The sequence below is a fragment of the Phyllobates terribilis genome, unplaced genomic scaffold (genome assembly GCF_046119375.1).
Source record: "Phyllobates terribilis strain yellow unplaced genomic scaffold, ASM4611937v1 Scaffold_5__5_contigs__length_657084704, whole genome shotgun sequence".
Lineage (NCBI taxonomy): Eukaryota > Metazoa > Chordata > Amphibia > Anura > Dendrobatidae > Phyllobates > Phyllobates terribilis.
In genome coordinates, this window is record NW_027362765.1 from 147,176,708 (window position 1) to 147,198,240 (window position 21,533).

General features: G+C 44.0%; 1 protein-coding gene across 4 annotated transcripts in view; it reads left to right on the top strand.

Moving 5' to 3' along the window:
- Nucleotides 1–2,432: 2,432 nt before the first annotated feature.
- The window catches only part of TLK2 (tousled like kinase 2), a 98,836-nt gene continuing 79,735 nt past the window's right edge, over nt 2,433–21,533 (top strand). For 2 of the 4 annotated variants that reach the window (XM_073683142.1, XM_073683141.1), the window contains exon 1: nt 2,434–3,033. The gene's annotated coding sequence lies outside the window, so the exon portion shown is untranslated. Of the gene's footprint in view, nt 3,034–21,533 lie in introns of all 4 variants that reach the window. The other 2 variants (XM_073683144.1, XM_073683140.1) reach the window with 2 other exon arrangements.

The window sequence follows — 21,533 nt, forward strand, 5'->3', positions numbered from 1 at the left end:
CACTGGAGAAGGATGTTATCAATACCATAGTTGGCAAGAACAAAAAAATGAATTTTGGAACAAATCAAGTCACTCGAAGCAACGATCACCGAGCTACGACTTGTCTACTTTGGACACATTATATGAAGAGAGCAATCACTGGAGAAGAATATCATGGTCAGTACAGAAGGAACAAGACGAAGAGGAAGACCAGCAGCCCGATGGCTTGGAGAAGAACCTGGTGGACCTATCTAGGCTTGCACAAGATCGATCTTCCTACACAGCGTTCATCCATCAAGTCACCAGGGCTCGAGATTGAGATGAAAGCTGTTAAAAAAGAAAGAGGACTTTCCCAGGGCTCCCAGCCATAGATGACCGATGGACAGGGTCCTGCAAACCAATTCACACCAACTCTACTGCCACCTATTCCCCTAAAGACAATGTCAACAGAGAGAAGTGTAGCACCCTGAGGATTCGGCTGCTACAGGAGTATTGCACCTCAACCCAGAGGTGTGATATTCCACTCCCGGGTAAGGATGGAGTGTGGAACTGAGCTCAGATAGACTGCATGCACTACATACATCCCATTCCAGAGGAGCAGGCCGACGGCACTCCCACTTAGAAATGTGCAGGTGCGACCGAGCCTGTTCCTGGCTGGAGTGGGAGGGGGGAGGAACATCCCATGTAGTGTAGGGGCAGATAGGGGGAGCAGTCTGGGTAGTGGTAGGAGCTCATTGGGTGCTGGTCACCTGAGCTCACACATAGAGGGATATATAAGGAGGGCACCAACTTAGAATCAGGGTCAGTCAGCTGCAGAGGACAAGTCAGATGCAGAGAGCAGGAAACAGCAGCCCTGGAGAGAGAGAGAGTGGAGTGAAGAAAGACCCAGAGGGGGACAAAGAAGGGACCCAAGAACCCAAATAAGAACACCGGGTGAGGAGTCAGCAAGAGGGTACCGGAACCCAAGCTGGTGGGGGCAAAGACATTCCCCAGCCAGAGACCGGAGACCGTGGGCAGTGTCTGTCACGGTCACCCACTACATTCACCCTGAAGGCACACCACAGGAAGGGTCAGGGAACCTAAGGCCAAAGGTTGCCCAACAGAAGGCCCGAGGGAGCTGGACTTAGGTGAATCACTGGTGGGGACGGCTGAAGTAAGGACAGAGAGAGAGCTCAGGGCCACGCTCCGGACTTGTTTGGGGGTTGGCCGGATCCAGGACCTGGTGGACGCAGCACGGCTCGGGAGGTCACTTGGAGCTAGAGTGACCAGGAACATCTGCAGTAAGTAAAGACCCTTAACTGCACTACCCGAGTCTGTCATCATTACCGGCTGCACCGCACCACCACAACCCCCATCCTCTGCGCCTGTCCCCTCTGAGGCTATACCCCTCCCGTTGGGGGTTATCCCACCAAGCTGCGCATCCACCATCAGCCTCAGCGGACCCTGCTGCAGCGGCGGCCACAGTGACCGCATCACAACGGGTGGCGTAGTCGACACAACGAACTTTAATAACATCAGTAAAGACTGCCACATAACCCTGAGCTTGACGCCCTGGGCACGGGACCGGGTCACAGCCGCTCGGAGACTACAACCCCCCATCTGATCCGGTGCCGGGTATTCCCCTCAAAAAGGAATATGTCCCAGGGGGCGCGTCAACTTGATCCGACCTGTTGATCTTCAAAGGCCGATCCTTCTGTTCGATGGGGTAATGAGTTGGCCACAGGAGCCATCGGCCTAAATAAAAGTATTTTATGACTAAAAGATTTTTAAAAATATACACACTTGGCATCAACATTACGACCCACTTTAAAATAATTTCTTATTCTAGTTTGTCCAGTGTAGAATCCCCTGGAAAGCATCGCAGCGTTGTGGTTTTATTTTATCTCCCATAGAAAAAAAATGGGATAAAGTTATTAAAAAGTTGTGTGTTCCCCAATATGGCTGCTTCCTTCTGTGCAGTGCACTGTCATTTATCCTGGAGAAGAAGGAAAAGGAGCTGCCAGGATCTGGACATGATGATCAATCACCCACTAACTGGCTCAGGTAAGACACACGTGTCTACAACAGTGCCTTCCCATAATTCTTTTCACCTACTCCCCCTCCCATTGGTTGATTCGGCAGAAGGAAGACGTGGGCGTTGTCTCACGTTTCTCTATCAACCAATCTTCTCCTCGCATTCGGTCCTTACAAGGCGAGTAAGTTAACAGTCCACGTGACTCGCTTCAACCAATCACCTTCAAGCGCTTTCCTTCTTTTTCCTCTCCACTCCTCAACGCGGTAGGCGGGATACTTGTGACTCCTCCCCTTGGCAGCTCTCAGCCAATCACTTTACATATTTCCCGGTTTCTCTTTGTAGGCGTGGCCGTCTGGACCTTACCCACATGTCTGGTTTTGACCAATCGTTATTCAGAGTTTCTCCACCCCCTCGGAGGGCGGGAAGTGGTGCGCGTTCCCCTGTCGGCTGCGCTAGCTCCCAGCGCCTTGGTCTTGGCGCGTTTTTCCTTCCATTGTGAACGCGCCTTGTGCTCCGGATCTCGCGAGAAATCCAGCGGTTTCACTATAGTGTTTACACTAATTAAACCCATTACCCCCCGATAATCCGAACCGAGCCGATCCGGATTAAGTCGGGCGGGTGGTTCCGGAGCGGATCCGATCCCTTCGGGCAGAAAATCACCTCACGTTCTCCCCACCCCCCGTCCCCCCCTTTTATCAGTCGCCCCTGTCTGACGTAAAATACTCAATTTTTTTTTTTTTAATATTTGGTGACGTAAAATATCGCCTTCTCCAGGTGGGGAAACAATCCTGTCACCGGGGTGGGGGGGCCTTCCGGAGTTTTCCTCCCCGCCCCCCATGAGCGGACTCCCCGCACTAGTGAGGTGCGGCGCTGGGGTCCGCGACTAGGAAAGCCCGAGGATTTGCGGCCTAGTGACTGAAGTGTGGAGAAACACGACGGAGGAGGAAGGTGAGGCCGCGAGGAAAGGCCGCATCCCCCTGCGGGGGCTCCGAGGCAGGAAAGACCCGGAGGTCTCGGGGCAGAAATACCGAGGGCAGGAGGTAAGCGAGGAGGGCCGGGGACAGTCGGGCCTACCTGCCGGGGCCACACACCGGGGCGGCCAGGGATACCTCATACCCGGGACTTGTGCGGCCAGTCAGGCTGCGATACCTGCGACTGAGATACATGAGGGGTCATTGTCCACCACGGGATATAGTGTATATATGTATCATAGGAGAAAAGTGGGGGCTACACGTCCAGCTGAGATACATGAGATACACCGAGAGGTGTCATTGTCCACCATGGGTTATAGTGTATATAATATGTATCATAGGAGGAAATCGGGGCTACACGTCCGGCTGATATACATGGGATACACCGAGAGGTGTCATTGTCCACCATGGGTTATAGTGTATATAATATGTATCATGGGAGGAAAGTGGGGCTACACGTCCGGCTGAGATACATGAGATACACTGAGAGGTGTCATTGTCCACCACGGGATATAGTGTATATAATATGTATCATGGGAGGAAATCGGGGCTACACGTCCGGCTGAGATACATGGGATACACCGAGAGGTGTCATTGTCCACCATTGGATATAGTGTATATAATATGTATCATGGGAGGAAAGTGGGGCTACACGTCCGGCTGAGATACATGAGATACACTGAGAGGTGTCATTGTCCACCACGGGATATAGTGTATATAATATGTATCATGGGAGGAAATCGGGGCTACACGTCCGGCTGATATACATGGGATACACCGAGAGGTGTCATTGTCCACCATTGGATATAGTGTATATAATATGTATCATGGGAGGAAAGTGGGGCTACACGTCTGGCTGAGATACATGAGATACACTGAGAGGTGTCATTGTCCACCACGGGATATAGTGTATATAATATGTATCATAGGAGGAAATCGGGGCTACACGTCCGGCTGATATACATGGGATACACCGAGAGGTGTCATTGTCCACCATTGGATATAGTGTATATAATATGTATCATGGGAGGAAAGTGTGGCTACACGTCCTGCTGAGATACATGAGATACACAGAGGTGTCATTGTCCACCACGGGATATAGTGTATATAATATGTATCATAGGAGGAAAGTGGGGCTACACGTCTGGCTAAGATACATGAGATACACCGAGAGGTGTGTATATATACATATAATATATATACACGCACATCAGGTATCGATACCTGCGGATGAGATACACCAAGAGGTGTCATTATCCACAGTGGGATACAGTGTGCAATGTAGGAATGGCTTGAATACAGTATATATGATATGTATCATAGGAGGAAAGTGGGGACTAATGCTGCTGGGAGTCTGTAATCTAGAAATCACCTAATGATGATGTGAATATAATGTGTAGGTAATAAAGTTATTGGGATAAATATACGGTAATATTCATCCGCTTCTATCACACTGGGAAAGCTTCCACTACGGTTGTGCTACGTGTCCGGCTGAGATACACAAGTGATAGGTGTCATTATCCATGATGGAAGTATGTGATAGAGATGACCTAACTATAGAGTAATTACATACATATGTGTGAAATAATTAATAACCCCAGGCTTTCCTTCTATCACTGCTGGGGAAAGTTCCCACTAACTATAGCAATGTTTGCCCTCTTCCTGATTTCTTATTCTTTTGCATGTTTGTCACACTTAAATGTTTCAGATCACAAAACAAATTTTAATATTATACAAAGAAAACACAAGTAACACAAAATGCAGTTTTTAAATGAAGGTATTAAAGGGAATCTGTCACCCCTGGGACTTATATAACCTATTAATATGGGCATACAGGTGATAGAAATATGGAAATGTTAAGCTACTCCTACCTGTATGCCTCATATTAATGGGCTTGTTGTTGAGAAATCTTATATTATATCTTTGTTGATGATTCTTTCCAGGCCCCGGGACCGGAAAGAATCCCCGCCTCCTCTCTTCATTATGATAGAACCCCCCCCCCCCATGCACGTCAGTGTCCTGTGACGTGCAGTTGCGGCGCTGTAATCCCGTTCTTGCGTCTTGAATCCCCGCCACGATCCTCCCTATGGGAGAAAGCCTCCGCGACTCACTGACGCCTGCACAGAAGATCACAGACTAGTGTATTCTGTGATCTTTTGCTCGGGCGAGTCACTGTTTTGTGATCTGAAACATTTACGTGTGACAAACATGCAAAAGAATAAGAAAACACTTTTTCACACCACTGTATATGTATGTATATACTTCTCGCTGTTAGTGGACGGTGCTGATCTTACTATTGTCGCCCCATCATAGAATCACAGAGCTGCTGTGTCTCCTTTGACTTGAATGGCAAAGCTGACTTTACTATTTGAGGAAACTGATACCTGTATAGGTGCTCGCCCCACACTAAAAATAATACATTTCTTGCAGAGACCTGGTGTGCCGCAATTGAGAAATCTATGTTGGAAATTGTATTTGAATGAGGCTTTGAGTGCACGGGGGTGTGCCAGTGCACTTAAATTTTTCAGCCATTCTGGAGATATTAACTCATTTGTTTACAGCTCATTTCCTAGGAGACTTGACTACTGACCAATCCTGTGCAGTGTTCACAAGCTCTTTTCCATTAGGCTTATTAGCAGTGTTTTGAAGCTGGCTTGGATCACTGGCGTACACTTTTGCCTCCAAATTCCTGCCAGCTTTAGTGCAACACTTACAAGCAAGACAGCAGCAATGGTCTGTCTCCTAGGCAACGAGCTGTAAAAACAAAAGTGTTAATATTTTCAGTAATTCTTAAAGAAGTTGTCCACTACTTTATATGAAACACCCCCCCCCCCCCCCCAATGTATCCCCCCGGGGCTCAGAAGTGTTTTTGTAAATACCTTGGGTGCCTTTTCTGCCTCTGAGCGGCACTATCGCTGGCCGCTCAGAGGCATCACGTGACCCGTCACTGATGTCACGTCAAGTGAGGCATGACATCAGTGACGCGCTCCCCGCTGTGGATGCTGGGCTGTGGGCGGAGTTACCCCGTGCGTCACACCTAGCATCCACCGCACGTTTTTCTAGTGAATGGGCAGAGGGAGAGCGCGCGGTTAATGCCAGGTGTGACGCGCAGGGTAACCCTTCCACAACCGAGCAACCACCGGTGGAACGCGGAAGAGGGACCCTCAGCTGCAGCCTGGACTTGTCGTGTGCAGTAGTGGACAACCCCTTTAAGATATCAAACTGTAAATTGTGCAAGTGTTAGTTTTCTACAACAAATAACCATATTTGAAGATGGGGGTGACCCTTTAATTCTAGGGCACTCTCCATACGAAAAAGGTACAAGCAGGAATTCAATATAAAACAAGGATATAAAATACTTAAAATGTAACATAACACTGCAGAAAAAATGTACAATACATAAGCTGCAAGGAATTGCAATCTATAAGATTTGAAAAATCATTGAAATTACTGGTAGAAAAAAAAAAGTTGCTGAAAATAGCCTGAATCTTGAATATGCAAAATGGACCTTAAGGCCATGTACACACGTTAAGTATTTGGTGAGTTTTTACATCAGTATTTGTGAGCCAAAGGCTGTGTGCCCATGATGTGTTTTTTAAGCATTTCCGCAGCAGCAAAAACGCTGCAGAAACGCTTAAACGCTTGGTAGAAGGCCTGCCATGTTCTCCAATGATAATCCACATGTGCTGTGCACATGCTGCGGAAATTTCCGCTGCGGGTTATCACTGCGGAAAATAACTCAGCACTACCAATTATTTTGCGGAAGCGCTGTGTTGCATTGAATCGCTTGGATTCCGCATCACTGCATCTGTACATGCGGAATCCATGCTTTTCAATGTGCGGATGGTACCCGGGTCTGGAGAAGAGGAGACTGTCCTCCAGACCCAGGTACCATAGAACCTGTAAAAAAAAGAATAAAATAAAAAATAAATATTTTATATTTACCTTCTGATGGCCCCCGGTCTCCTTGTCTTCCCTTGCCGGCAGATCGCGGTGGACTGAAGGACCTGCGCTGACGTCATAGTCATGTGATGGCAGGTCCTTTAGTGCAGTGTACCGCGAGCTGCCGGCAAGCTAGGACAGAGCGAAGCAAGACTCCGGGGGCTATCAGAAGGTGAGTATAGATTTTTTTTTATTTTTTACCATTCTTTCTGTCACACTATATAAATCCATGCCGTTTGCATGGATTTATATAGTGTGACCAAGTTGACAAGCACTTTCCAAGTGATGCTAAAATCTCTTGGAAATCGCTTGTCAACCCGCATGCGGAAATGCATGTGAAAAATGCTTCACATCCGCTTGTCCCTGGCAGGAAAAGCGCATGTACAATCCGCATGCTTTTTTTCTGCCAGGGAGATGCAGAAATGCTCAGGAAAAATCCAGAGCATTTCTGCATCGTGGGCACATAGTCTTAATCAGGATTGTTCCAATCAGAGGAAAAGTATAATGGAAATACTTCACCACTTCTGTATTTTTCACCCACTCCTGGTTGTGGATTACAAATTCTGATGTAAAATACTGACCAAATACTGAACGTGGCCTAATTGTTCTTAGGCCACCACATCTAATTGCCCCTCAATTTTAGGCTACATTCACACATCTGTTTATCTGTGTGCCATTTGTTTTAAGACGGACTTGACATTGACCCAAAGAGTTTCATGGAACCATTCAGACATCCATTTTTTTAAATTATTTTTTTACAGATCCGTTTGTCTGTTCCGTTAAACTCGGAGCATGTCTCATTCTAAAACATTTTTGCTGATGTGTCCGGCTATTAAAGTCTATGGGGATCTCTATCGAAAACATAAAAGGAAGAAATCCATTTTCTATTTTGAAAATGGAGAAAAGCTCAGACTGTCTGCCTTCTACAGTGTTTAAAAACGGGTGACACATGGGGAATAAAATGGACAGTTTTCGATGGATGTTAAAAGCAGAAATGAATGTGTGTAGCTCTGTGTTGCGCTTCAGTTCAATCATGGCTTGTACTATTAGCATGGTACCACATGCTTTTTTTTCTGCCACATTTTTGTTTTTGCTACGCATAATGCATTTACGAAAATAGCGTGGCATACATCACAGATTCGTGGCTTTTTTTTTTTTTTTTTTTTTTTTTAAATCCGCACGAGGTGAATGTTGGCAACAGCTTGTGAATTTACCTCTAGAACAAGGTTCAATGTTCTTCTTTTTGGACTTTTGCGTCTTGCCAGACTTTATTTCCCATTGCTTCTTTAGCACCACTGTACTCTGAGGTGCTGCACAGAGAGTTTCATCACTCCCTGCCCCCAATGGGTTCCCTATTTTAGACACTTTAGTAATCCAGTTGACCTTTTTTATTTATTTTGAGCTTTGGAGAAAATCAAAGGAAACACAAGCAGATACAGAGAGAACATGCAAACTACTTGTAGATGTTGGCATCAGTTGTATTTGACCCTGGGGCTACAAGAAAGTGGCAATTACTGCAACAGACCCTGATGGAGCTGATTGACTTAGAGTCCATCAGATTTCTTTGGTGCTTGTTTTTTGTACCTTGAGAAAGGCGCCGGAACCCGTTGGTACTATTCCAGATTTGTCTGGAACATGACCTTCCTGAAACGCTCGTTCCCGATGGTTGTACAGTGTAAATGCACCCTAATGTCAAAATGTAGCAGTTACCCATAGCAACCGATAGTTTTTTTTTTTAGTTTAGAATTGGTAGATATAATGTCTGCACTGGATTTTACTTTTTTCTTTTTTTTTTTTCCTATAGAAGTCAATTATTCTTTCCGCTGTGTAAGGCTGTGCGCACACGTTGTGTTTTTTTCAGTACAGATTTGTCAAATAACCTGAAGGGTTTCCTGATGCCAGCAAAAGTGAATGAGAATCCTGAGGTCTCATGCACATGTTGCTTATTTGTGACTTGCAGATTTAAATCTCCAGCATGTTAATTCATTCAGGGTTTTTGCTGCAGATTTCACCAATACTGATGAGTGGGGAAAAATCTGCACCAAAAAGTAAAAGTAAGAAAGTACATTTTTGCTATTTTTTTTTGTCCTGCAAAGAGATGCAGAAATTTCTGCACCAAATACTTGGCCTAACCGCATTATGTGCATACGTTATGACCAGTAAGGCTGTCCTCCTAAAATAAACTGAATGTATTTCTGTGCCAGTCACCAGTTGGCCCCAACTATAGTGTTGTATTAATGTGCCATGGATGTAAATTTTACTGATATGTCTGAAGATGCCACTGAGAGATGCAGGAGTCTCATTTAAAGAGATCTCCACTATCTAGGGCACTCGCATTAACCTAACATCTGCCAAACCCATCAATATCGACTGGTTTGGCCAACAATCTGTGTACAAATGATTATCAGGGGAGTTAAGGATCTGAAAAGTCTGATTTCGGACTGTCAATCCTTTTGTTCTCGAAGATAAGCCAGAGATCTCTATTAGCGGCTTTTTCATAGAGAACTCAGGAACTCTTGGCATTCCAAATGCTCCTGTTTATTGGACATTCGGATCAGATAGGTACTGGCCGAGCCAACAATCGTAAGACTGCTATCTAATGTGTAAGGGGGGCTTTAGGCACTTTTACATAGGCCAATGAGCAAATAAAAAAGGGTTCTTATGAATATTTGTTCCCAACTCTTGGTCCATGTAAACGCTTTCACCAGTCACATAAGTGAATGCTTTCTTGTCATTTGTTAGCAACTTTTATGTGGGTATTAAAATCGTTTTTGCCGGCACATTGTCCCATGTAAATAGGACTGTGCTGCCGACAGCAGTGAAATTGTGCGAAACATCGCACTGACCTCCAGTGTAGATGCTTGCTCCATGTAAATGGAAAACAACTTAGACGCAAAAGTCCAATTAATAGCATAGAAACATTTAATTATTCAAATTCAGGTAAGACACTGGTTACAAACAAGGGGATATAAAATCAGTTGCGAAAAGGGGCAACGCCGCAGGAATATAAGATAGAAACTATGATCCTAATTATGATGACATGATCACCTATAATACAATTGCCAACATTGAATACATGATTCCGTCATAAAATAATTCAATAAAGTACCTAGTAATTCCCGCAATCTGTGTATCCTTGTGGAGCAAGGATCTTCTGCGCAGGCTCCGGCTTGGGAACTGCATGTTACAGGGCACTGTAACGTGAGGGGGGGATTTAAATTAAGTAGGCGGGGATTTCTTGGCGTCCGGAGGATACAGGTAAGTATAGATTCACATTTCTATCACCTGTATGCCCATATAAGAGGTCTTATAAGTCCCAGGGGGGTGACAGATTCCCTTTTAAATATACCCATTCGTATCTTTGACTCCTCCCAGGAGACTTTATGGTAGATTTCTCCTGCCTTTAAAGGGTTATTTTCAAAATAATCATGTTTTCCACACAATGTTTTTCAGCCTTTTTACTTAGGCTTTATTCACTCATGAGTATTTCATTAGTATTTGTATGCAGGGCTGTGTAGTTGGTAAGCCAAACCTCCAACTCCGACTCCTCAATTTCCATGACACCAACTCCACAACTCCCTACTCCCTCATACATGGCTCATGTTTAAGTGATACATTTACTGTAGCACAGATTCATCTCCGCTAAAAGTCTAGACCCTTAGATCAGGAATAGGACAGACATTTATAGGACATTTCATTTCTTTCCCAAATTCTTATGAAAAAATATTCCCCACAAACTGCATTGAACTACTGTACCCAATTTATTATTTATTTTAGGAGTCTGAGTCAGTCCATTTTATACCGATTCCGACTCCATCAAAATGGACTCCGACCACAACTCCACAGCCCTGTTTGTATGCCAAAACAAGAAGTGTCTCCAAAACAGGTGTCAATCTTTCAATTATTGTTTTTCCTCTGGAAATTCAAATCCTAGTTTTGGCATAGAAATACTGACATGTGTGAATGAACCCTAACAATGTTGAGTTTGGAGTCACAAGAAATCCGCCTCAAACAAGTGAATCACTACTTTTTTTTTTTTCTCAGCAAAGTCTTCAAAACCTTATTGAGAAAAAAAAATTCTGTATGAACTGCAAGATGGATTTTCCATTGAAATAGAGTATTCAGAGTATTTGAACTTTTTTATGTCCATTTTTAATAATAATAATAATAATAATAATAGTTTTTATTTTTATAGCGCCAACATATTCCGCAGCACTTTACAAATTTTAGGGGGGACATATACAGACAATACAGAATAAGCATATCACATATCGAAAGGAGTGAGGGCCTTGCTCGCAAGCTTACAGTCTATGAGGAAATGGGGGAGACACAAAAGGTAAAAAGTACATATATTGTATAATGCAGCCTTGATATACTGAATAGGATAAATACTGGCAGGACACCAGTCCATGTATTATTATGTGTACCGTCCTGACAGAAGCTATTAAGTGCATGGTTGGTATGAACCTGAAGTTGAAGAAGATTTTAATATGGGGGAAAACTGGGACGGACAGAGTGTGTTTAGGCGATACGCCAGTCTAAAGAAATGTGTTTTTAGGGTTCGCTTGAAACTGTGGGTATTGGGAATTAATTGAACTGTCCTGGGTAGTGCATTCCAAAGAATTGGCGCAGCACGCGAGAAATCTTGGAGACGGGAGTGGGAAGTTCGGATTATGGAGGATTTTAGTTTTAAGTCATTTGCAGAACGGAGGGCACGTGTAGGGTGGTAGGGTGGTAGACTGAGACAAGGGAGGAGATGTAGGGGGGTACTGAAGCATGGAGCGCTTTGTGGGTAAGCGTGATAAGTTTAAAATGAACTCTATATTGGATGGGCAACCAATGCAATGACTGGCTCAGGGAAGAGGCATCGGTGTAGCGGTTGGCGAGGAATATGATCCTGGCTGCTGCGTTAAGGACGGATTGGAGAGGGGAGAGTTTAGTAAGAGGGAGACCGATTAGTAGAGAGTTGCAATAGTCAAGATGAGAATGAATAAGAGCGACAGTAAGAGTTTTTGCTGAGTCAAAGGTGAGAAAAGTCCTGATTCTTGAGATGTTTTTGAGGTGTAAATGACATGAACGAGCGAGTGATTTGATGTGAGGAGTGAAAGAAAGATCTGAATCAAAAATGACCCCAAGACAGCGGGCTTGTTGCTGGGGAGTAATGGTTGAGCCACAAACGGAAATGGCAATATCGGGCACAGGTAGGTTAGTGGAGGGAGGAAAGACTAGTAGTTCAGTTTTTGACAGATTCAGTTTTAGGTAGAGGGAGGACATAATGTTAGACACAGCAGAAAGACAATCACTGGTCTTTTGTAATAATGCAGGGTTGATGTCCGGAGCAGAGGTGTATAATTGGCTGTCATCAGCATACAGATGGTACTGAAAACCGAATCTACTGATTGTTTGTCCAATAGGAGCAGTGTATAAGGAGAAAAGAAGGGGGCCTAGGACTGATCCTTGAGGAACCCCGACAGTAAAGGGAAGTAGGGAGGAGGAGGAGCCGGCAAAAGACACAGAGAATGAGCGAATGAGCGGTCAGAGAGATAGGAGGAGAACCAGGAGAGAACAGTGACCTTGAGGCCAATAGTGCGGAGCATAGTGAGGAGGAGCTGGTGATCCACTGTGTCGAATGCTGCAGAGAGATCCAGGAGAATCAGCAGGGAGTAGTGACCATTAGATTTAGCTGTTAGTAAATCATTAGAGACTTTAGTGAGGGCAGTTTCAGTAGAATGTAAAGAGCGGAAACCAGATTGTAAAGGGTCAAGATTAGAGTTGTCTGAGAGATAGCGGATGAGACGGGAGTGGACCAGGCGTTCCAGGAGTTTAGAGATAAAGGGAAGATTGGAAACAGGTCTGTAGTTGGCCGTGCAGTTCTGGTCAAGGGATGTTTTTTTAAGTAATGGTTGTATGCTGGCGTGTTTAAAAGAAGAGGGAAAGATACCAGATGAGAGGGAAAGGTTGAAAATTTTAGTTAGGTGAGTGGTGACAGCTGGAGCAAGGGACTGAAGGAGATGTGAGGGAATAGGGTCACTGGTGCAGGTGGTAGGGCGAGAAGATGCAAGGAGCCTGATCACTTCATCTTCCGTGACTGGTTCGAAGTCAGAAAATGAGCAAGATACAATGTGGCGGGGGAGCGCATGCATAACATTTGGGGATTGGGAGAAAATTTCCTGTCGGATATGGTACATTTTTTCTTTGAAATAATGGGCCAGATCGTCGGGGCCTGTGTTTGATTGAGGAGAGAATGAAACGTGTCAAAGAGTCGTTTAGGTTTATTGGAAAGTGAGATTATGAGGTTGTTAAAGTAGGTTTGTTTGGAGAGGTGAAGGGCGGAGTTATACGTTTTCAGCATAAATGTATAATGGAGGAAATCTTCGGGCAGATTTGATTTTCTCCACAGCCTTTCAGCGCACCTGGAGTACCTCTGGAGAAGACGTGTTTGAGGAGTGTGCCAGGGTTGTCGCCGTCTATGCCGATTTTTTACTTTGTGTAGGAGGTGCGGCTTCATCCAGGGCGCATAGCATTATTTTGTTATAATGCTTCAATGCAGAGTCGGGACATGAGAGGGAGGAGATTGGGGCCAATGATGATTGCAACCTTTTTATAAATTTCTGGGTGTTAATGGCACGTAAATTTCTATAAGTGTGGACGGTGGGAGTGTCTTGACTACTCAAGACACTCCCACCGTCCACACTTATAGAAACAGTTCTTGACAGAGAATGAAAGAAGATTATGGTCAGAGAGCGGAAGGGTAGAGTTAGTAAAGTCATGTACTGAGCAAAGCCGGGAGAAGATCAGGTCCAATGTGTTCCCGTCCTCATGTGTAGGAGAATTAGCAAGCTGTGAAAGGCCGAAGGAGGAGGTTAGTGATAAAAGATGCATGGCAGATGGGGAAAGAGGATCGCCAATTGGGATGTTAAAATCTCCCATGATTATCGTGGGGATGTCGCAGGATAGAAAATTTGGTAGCCAGGCAGCAAAGTGATCCAGGAATTGACGGGGGGGACCTGGAGGGCGATAGACAACCGCCACTCGCAGAGAGAAGGGCCGGTAGAGTCTGACTGTGTGGGCCTCAAAAGATGGGAAGATAAGGGAGGGTACAGGGGGGATAACCTGAAAAGTACATTTTGTTGAAAGAAGCAGACCAACACCTCCACCTGATCTGTTGTCAGGTCGCGGGGTATGAGAGAAATGTAGGCCACCATAGGAGAGAGCTGCCGCGGCGGTGGTGTCCGACTGCTGGATCCAGGTTTCAGTGAGAGCTAGAAGGTTGAGTGAATTGGAGAGGAAAAAGTCATGGATGTAAGAGAGTTTATTACATGCTGAGCGCGCATTCCAAAGGGCACAGTTGAATGAGACAGAAGATATGCAGGGAATATTAACGAGATTAGCAGTAGATCTGCTTAAAAAAAACACTTCATTGAACCTAGCGTTTACCTCCAGAGGCTCATCTTGAGGAGCTATTGGTTATAGGTTTTATACATTTTTTTTTCTATTTTCTTGATGCACAATTCTGAAAAAAGTTATAATAATCAGTTTGTACCTTCAATTTCAAGAAATGGAGTCTGTTTGCGATGGGCAGCAACTAGTGTTGAGTGAGTATGTTCTATTAACCCTTTCGCCGAGTATGCTCGGGCCGAGCTCCGAGTATTTACAGCTGCTCGGTGATAAGGTTGAATCACTCCCGTGTGCATGATTTGTGACTGTTTGACAGTTTTAATACATGTGAGGAATGTCTATTTCTTACACATTCCTCACATGTAATAAAGCTGTCAAACAGTTGCAAATCATGCACACGGGAGTGATTCAAACATATCACCGAGCAGCTATAAATACTCGGAGCTCGGCCCGAGCATACTCGGACAGAACATACTCGCTCAACACTAGCAGCAACTATTAACATACCATGTCTCGTGCAATTAAAAAAGGTTTACTAGGCAAATTGCATAAAAAAAGTGGAGTAGAGCGTGTTTTAGGCTCTTTGGTTCTTGCCCACAGTTTTTTTGATCTATAAAATAACATTTCCACAGGTAAAATGCTCCGTGAATGAAGAACTGAGTGAAGTTATCATGTCATGTGCATCATCTAAATTTAGTTGATTTGCAATGAAAACTTAAAGGGAGTTTATGGGTCCGTCAGCTAATGTTCCATAACCCATACTAGTGTCCCCACAAACTAAACACTTTTCGATTTACTCTCAGCCAATAATGTATGGATTTCCCAATAACGAGTGGTCTGGTGCTGCCCATCATCGCTCACCTCCTGCATCGCCCTTGGAGTTGGCTTACTGCATGCTCATAGCCATCTGGGAAGTATATCAAATGAACTCTGGAAACTTTTCACACCCAAAGTGTAGCTCGTAACCAAATGGGGGAGGAGGGGGGGTATAGAAGTATATTAAAGAAAAAATTGTTGAATTATATGTCAGTGTTTTCTATAGAATGGCTTTGGGTATTGGAAAAACTCTTCAATAAACAGCCATGTGCTACAAGAAGGACAAACAGCCGTGGTTTGGTTATTGAGATACTGACTTTTCAGAAAGAACGATTTTCTTTTTGTAGCAACCAACAATGTTTCCATATTATTCATTCCTACTAGTGTGAGGCTGTCGACTTCAGGTCATGAGACCCATGGCCAGTCCGTGCAAGTAGGGACCACAAAAGAAACCAACCTAATTAAAGGGAATCTGTCAGCAGAGTTTTGCTATGTAATCTGAGGGCAGCATGAGGCAGGGGCTGAGACACTGATTTTAGTGATGTATCACTTATTAGGCTGTGTGCTGTTGTTTAAATACAATGAGTGTTTTATCATCAGGAGATTATCACTGTCTCAACCGGTACCCCCCATCCCCCTGTATCCTGGTCCAAATCCGCTCTTAGCACTGATAAGCAGCTTACTATAAATATGAATGTACACAGCTGCTAATCAGGGGTGTGGGCTTAGTTAGCTTTTCTGATTCTACATCTAAGGCTGCGTGCCCACTATGCGTTTTTCAAGCATTTTTTTTTTTTTTTTTTTTGCCGTGGAATTTCCGCAGTGAAAAAGCTTAAAAACCGCTTGGTAATTCGTGCCCCATGGTCCCCAATGATAATCCGCATGTGCTTTGCACATGCTGTGGAAATTTCCGCTGCGGATTATCATTGCGGAAAAATGCGCAGCATGTCCATTAATTTTGCGGTCACGCTGCGTAATTGCCGCCATTGACTTGCATTGAACCGCATATTATCTGTGTGAGCACATGTGCCCATGCGGATGGTACCCTGGTTTGGAGAAGAGGAGACTCTCCTCATGACCCAGGTACCATAGAACCTGTTAAAAAAAAGAATTTTAAAATTAAAAAATAAAGATTATACTTGCCTTCTGATGGCCCCCGGTCTCCTCAGCGATTCGTCCGGTCTGTTGTATGGGTTGCGGTGGTGTGAAAGGACCTACCATGACATCATTTAGTCATGTGACAGGTCATGCGACAGCCGACGTCAGCGGTTGTGTGACCTGTCACATGACTAAATGCCGTCATGGCAGGTCCTTTCACACCACCGTGACTGATACAACAGACCGGACGCAGTGGAGAAAACACCGGGGGCCATCGTAAGGTAAGTATAATCTTTATTTTTTACCATTCTTATTTTTTTTTAACCATTACTTGGTCACACTATATAAATCCATGCCGGTTGCATGGATTTATATAGTGTGACCAAGTTGTCAAGCACTTTCCAAGTGATGCTGAAATCGCTTGGAAAAGCGCTTGATAACCCGCATGCAGAAATGCATGTGAAGAACGCTTGGTAAACACTTCTACCTGGCGGGAAAAACGCATGTACAATCCGCATGCTTTTTTCCTGCCAGGGAGAAGTGGAAAAAATATGCAGCATTTCTGCATCGTGGGCACTTAGCCTAAAAACTGATAAGTTTACTGGGTGCAGCAATTGTGATAGATCACTGGAATCGGGATATCTTTCCCTACATTATGCTGCTCTCAGATGAGGTAGCAAAAACCTGGTGACAGTTTCCCTTTAACCTTATGTCAGCATGTTATGAGAAGTGAATAAGGATGTCAAGATTTCTAAACATAATTCTCTGTAACAATGGTGGCTGCTGCTTGAGCTTTTGATTTTATTTAGGCTCTCTAAAAGGGTCACTAGTTTTGCTGCCCTTCAGTTTTCTTGCTGTGATTGTACATTGAGAGTTCTGCAACTGTAATAAAAGGGGTTTCCTATAAAAAAAAAAAAAAAAAAAAAAACCTTTATCAACTATCTATGGTAAAGATGATGTAAGATTGCCGGGTCCCTACCGTTTTGCTACTCTTATAGAAAATGATTGAATGGAGTGGCGGAGGAATCCATGTGCTTCTGCTTCAGATTCCTTTCACTGTGCCAGGGAAATTAAGGGATGGGGAACCTTTGACTCGCAACCTTATGATTAGTGTGTGGTGCTCAGCACTAAGGCCCCTGTGATGTTGCATTTATTGCCTAAATTTTGTGTATAGTGGATGACTGTTCTTTGTAGAAAGCCCCCTTGTATTCCTAGTCAGTATATAGCTGAGCTACACAGTCTGCAATAGTAGCTCTGCATGACTATCACCTTCCACAGGATGACAGAGTCGTGTGACCGTGTGATCTGCATGAGGCTGCCTTTTGTCAACTGGATTTTTCTGTGATTTTAAAGTCATGTCAGTATCCCGTAGTCATGTGAAATAATCATGGTATATAAGGTAACAGCACCAATAAATCTCAGCTAGGTGAGGCACCTGCAAACAGTTGGGTGACGGATGTCTGTGTATCCCCAGCGTGGGTTAATCGTGCAGGATTATTCCAATTGGGAATGATAAATTAGTAAAGGTATTTTGCTTTTTTCCACCTCTAATCCTGTGACAGCAGCTCAATATGTATAAAGGAGGCACAGTAGCTGCGCACCTTGTGATCTCGTAGACAACGCTGGTCTGTCTGATTGCACTTTGTTAATAAACCTTCTGACAATGGGCTCTGCTATGTAACATTTCCGAGCTTGTATGTGCATGGTAGTTGAATCCATCTTCATCCCCCCCCCCCCCCTCTCCTGGCAGCATCTGTTTCGGGAGGTATGTGGCAGGCGAGGTAAAATGGTGTCTGCTTTTTAGAGAAAGGCAGCATTTAATAAATAGGGGGAGGGAGGTCAGAGTGTGAAGCTTATGAAATACCTTCCTAACAGGGAATCAGGAGGCCGGGGCTTCTGAACTACATGATATGTGTTTCTACATGCGGTTTCCTCTTTGCAGAAGGAGGCTTTGTCTGCATTGATTTACAGTCAAGGGAGGGAAAGAGGTCAACCATTTAAGGCCTTGGTGTTAGTGGCTAGTGATGCTGCTAGTAGCTGTATTGTATTACTCAAAGCTCCATTTTCACTGAGGCCACAAACATGACAGAATCAATTATTAAAACCCACTATTCTGAATGCTAAAAAAAGTAATCTAGCATGTCTGATTTCGAGGCCGATCATCAGTAGTAAAGGAACGTTGAAGAGTTAAATGCTATGGACAATTCCTTTTTTATTAGGACCCCTCAAAGATGGTCATAGGATGTCCTAGTGCGGCACTCAGTTACTGTTCACACATTGTGATTTTGTACCTTTTTTTTTTTTTTTTTTTTTCTTTGCACAAAAAACCCCAAAAGTGTTGGCAGGAAAACTGCTCTGTACAATTTTGACTTTTTTCCGCACTGTTACTTGCGTTTTTCACCCATTCGGATGGGTGAAAAGCGCTTCATCAATGCTGGAATAATTGACATGCTGTGTCTTGGAAAAAACACAGCCAGGTTCACAACATGCATAGGAGAAAGAAACCTGGATTGTGCATGAAATTTTAGAAATCTCATTGATTATGCTACTTTAAATCTGCCTCATGTGAACATAGTCTTAGGTGCAGGGCTGTGGAGTCAGTAAGCCAAACCCCCGACTCCTCAATTTCCATGACTCCGACTCCCTCATACATGGCTCAAGTTTAAGTGATAAATTTACTGTAGTACAGATTCATCTCAGCTAAAAGTCTAGACTCTTAGATCAGGAATAGGACATTTCATAACTTTCCCAAATTCTTATTGAAAAATATTCCCCACAAACTGCATTGAACTACTGCGCCCAATTTATTATATATTTTAGGAGTTGGAGTCGGTCCATTTTCTACAGACTCTGACTCCACCAAAATGGACACCGACCACGACTCTGACTCCAAAGCCCTGCTTAGATGGGTGCCTTGGCATCAAGAGTTCAATTTCACCATAGTGCCAGCACTGGAGAAATGATGGCACATTAGACAGTTCTCAGTGACCTCAGTATGTCTCTGTAATGTATGGACAGGCTGGATCTGACAGCAGGACACACTATAGGGCTGATTCCATCTCGGCTGGAGTGTATGAATGCTGCATCTCCCACTATTTTATTAGAAAATGATCCATTGTTTAAATCAGGTTTTTATGTTGAAAGTATTTTTTGACTTTTTTTTCTTATTTCTTTATGATGTGTGAAATCTTGCAATTTTCACACTAGCCTCTAAACCTTGCTCACACTTCCCGTACAGAAGACTTTTCATCAGTCTCATTATCACAGATAAATTACGATAACTGATTACATCTCTATGTACAGTAGATGACACAATATTCGCCATTTGCAATAGGTGATGAAACCCATTTTAATTGAACAGCCAAAAAATAATCTGCAGTGTTCAATTTCTATGTCGTCAGTTAAGTGATATTGTAGGGATGAATACTATGTACTATCCCACTATGTATGAAAGAGAAGATCTGCACAGTATCTGTGACTATCTAATATGTATCCCATTTGTAGATGCTTTGTTTCACCTACTTCACTAAAGACTTTGTAAATGGCTATTAGATGCCTACAAGAATGACTTGTGTGTTTCTGCTCACTTTCCCATGGAGGTCCATAATTCCAATTGCCCATAGCCATATACATCTGGGGCAGGGTTGGTGGATAAGACTGAATTCAGACTTCCGAGAAGCATAGGCAGAATATAATCTGTGATATCTGGACTGGCTGTGGGTCTACTGACCTGAACACTCCATAGGCATGTATAGTCTGAACTGTTGAGTCGGGAAACCTGCAGCCAGTCCAGATGTCATGGCACACACTGGGACCATGTTTCGTTGGACAACTGCACTCCGCCTAGGCATTATTAATAACATTACTTACGCCAAATAATTTTTACTTAATTCATTTTTAAAAGCGACTTTAACCTCAGTAAATGGGCTTTATGGCTTACCGATCTGCTAAGTTAGTGGATTTTGTTTGTCGTTCACAATTATGTGGTAAAATTGGGAACTTTGCTGAACATTTACAGGCAAAACTTTCTGTTTAGTGTTATGGGTTTTTCTACTGCTTTTCTTGTGGTATTCCCCCGACCTTATCCAAAAGTACACTATAACCTTGCAGGACACCATTTGCTTTGTAACAGTAGTACATTGATAGAATTATACCTTGGTCCCATGCACAACGGCTGCCAAACTCTTAACGTTTTCCCTTTCCAAGTCCACTATTAAAATATAGAATTATTCTCGGTGCTAAAGTGTCCCTGGCGCTAGATCATAGTAAGTGATAGCAGCTCTGTGACCATCCTCTGTTTCGGGCTTTATTCACAAGGTTTTTGGTTTTGCTGTGTGTGTGTGTGTGTGTGTGTGTGTGTATAATATATGTATATTATTACTCACAAGAGGTTAGGGATATTTGGCTTTTGGGTGAAATTCATGAAAAACGTAAAAAGTTGACGCTACAGTGATATTTTATCATGAAAGTAGGGCATTTAAATAGAAGCATTCAGTGGTGATTTTCCTAATCTCTAACAATTTATTGAAACAAAAGCCAACAGCAGTGGTGGGTATATCCTCACCAAAAAATGTCAATGTCTATATAACTTGTCGTGTGTCCTTGAGCATCAATTACAGCTTGACAACGACGTCTCATGCTGTTCACAAGTGGAGTTATTGTTTGCTGAGGCATGGCATCCCTCTCTTCTTGAAGGGTGACTCTCAGGTCATTGAGGTTCTGGGGCACAGAGTTAGGAGCCTCTACACTGTGACCCAGCTGGTCCCATAGGTTTTCTAGGGGATTCAGATCTGGAGAAAGTGGAGGCCGCTGCATTTGAGGTACCTCAGTCTCCAGCAGCCATTCCCTAATGATGCGCCCTCGATGAGCTTGGAGCATTGTCGTCCATAAAGATGAAATTAGGCCTGTGTTGTTCATGCAGAGGCACAATGACTGGATTAATTTTGTTATTCAAGTACTAGGGGCTTATCTCAAAGTGTAGGGCAGTTCTGTACTTACTAGACACCTGCCCACACTGTAACGCCACCAAAGGCTTGTCTGACAACAGTGACTGGTGCATACGACCTCCTTGACGTCTTCTCTTTCATCAGGGAACAGCACTGAGGCCCACTGGTCCCTCGTCCAGCGTATATGCCCCTTTGCAAGACGATGATGCCTGTTCCTGGTAGTGTGGTCAGATACCCGTGCAGGTTGTCTAGCACGCAGACCACGCTGATGTAAACTGTTTTGAATGGTCTGACGTGACCCTTCGGTGCCTCTCACCTCCCATAAATGTGCCTGGAGTTGTGTGGCATTCACCATCTGGTTCTGAAGGC